We start from the raw sequence: 1953 nt of genomic DNA, 5'->3' as shown, positions 1-1953 counted from the left end.
AGGATTTATATAGCGCCAACATATTACGCAGCGCTGTACATTAAATAGAGTTTGCAAATGACAGACTAATACAGACAGTGATACAGGAGGAGAGGACCCTGCCCCGAAGAGCTTACAATCTAGTAGGTGGGGGGGTATAATGCATCGCATATTTAGGGTACATGCTTTACCACAGTGCACAATTATGTGAAAGGGCCCAAAAGCATGAAAAACCATGTGAAAGAAGTAAACAAACGTAAATTAAAAAAAGAACCACTTTTTGGCACATAATGCAGGGATCGCCCTCTGTGCCTATCTTTTTACAACCTAGAATCCCGAAAGCCCAGCTCAGTCTGATGCGGATAGTGGGAGAAGGCTCTTTAGCCGCAGTTGTGGTCTGATTGCACATCGCTGATATATTTGCAGTTGAATGAATGCATTTAATATGGCAAACCCCCGGAGGGGAGCCCTCCCCGTGCAATCACATCAGCAATTCCTCGCAGGGATAAATACCTTCCCCTGTAATGGATGTGAAATCCTGTAAGAGTCACTGTTCCTGCACAATCCACACAAATTACTCGCATTGTTGTGTTTAAATGGAGGAAATGGCTGAGAAGAGGCCGGGGTCACCCAGAGATCATTGTACAGTGCTGGGAGCTGATGGATTTCACAGATGCAACTCCTAAAACCTGTTTACTTAACCGCACGCAGCCCCTAACATTTATCATAAAAAAAGACCAGGTACACTGTAAATCTACTTAATACAATGGTGCAGCCAGGAACGTGAGGTTGTCATGAACAATAGTCCCCCAAAAAAGTTTGCTGACTAAGTGAGATGCAAAAGAGATACAAAAGTTTTAAAATATGTGTGAAGTTTGGGATTGATTTTTACCACCTCCCCAAAGACAAAAATGAGAAAAAAAATCTATTGTAACATGAAAAATTGTACGTGGAATGTTAAAGCTTATGTGCAACCTGTGGAACGTTCACATAATGAACACAAATTGCTATGAGTAGGCGTAAAATGTACCCAAAAAGTTAGAAAATCACTTTTTCAACAGGTTGGAGTTTCTTCTTGCAAGATTTTGGCTTCTTTGCATTCACCAGGTGTTGCCTTGACACCATGAACTAGAGTTTAGTATCATTATTATTATTATTACACAATACACAATGGAAATACAAAACCCACTTATAGAAGGTCAAGTGCAGGTCATATAGAGGTCAAGGAGTTCCATATAAGTTAAGAGGGTTTGATATCAAACTGATCCATCATCAACAAGCCAAAAGCTTATTATTATGATGAATATTATTATTACACAGTATTTATATATCGCCATCATATTACACAGCGCTGTACAAAGTTTGTAGTCATGTCACTAGCTGTCCCTCAAAGGAGCTCACAATCTAATGTCCCAACCATAGTTATATGTCTTTAACACAGTCCAAGGACAATTATGGGGGGAAGCCAATTAACCTAACTGCATGTTTTATGAATGTGGGGGAAAACCCATGCAAACACGGGGAAAACCTGCAAACTCCATGCAGATAGTGTCCTGGCCGAGATTGGAACCTGGGACCCAGCAAAGACCAGCTAACCACTGAGCCACTGTGCTCATTGGAACCTGGTATTTTAACCTGTAATTTTGAAAGAGGGAGGGGGGCATTTTAGTGGGGGTTCTACTTTAATTGTTACATTTTTTTGTCACCAATTATCAATGCAGGGGGTAGCTAAAAAAAATGTCGGCCCCCACATTTATAGTTAAAGCTTCCACAATGTTTATTTTCCAGATTTATTGCACTTTTAAGTAATTATTTCTTACACAACATTAATCATAAAACATAATTTATTATTCATTAAAAGGCATACATGAGATATCAGTTGACAATTTTCCATAGATTATATCAATATAAATGTTAACAAAAAATGTTTATTTTTCATTTTCAATTCGTTTCGCAAGCATTGCTCTTTCAGGA

Source organism: Pyxicephalus adspersus, chromosome 8, assembly GCF_032062135.1.
Source record: "Pyxicephalus adspersus chromosome 8, UCB_Pads_2.0, whole genome shotgun sequence".
In the NCBI taxonomy this organism is placed as follows: domain Eukaryota; kingdom Metazoa; phylum Chordata; class Amphibia; order Anura; family Pyxicephalidae; genus Pyxicephalus; species Pyxicephalus adspersus.
Note: the sequence above shows the minus strand (reverse complement) of the source record.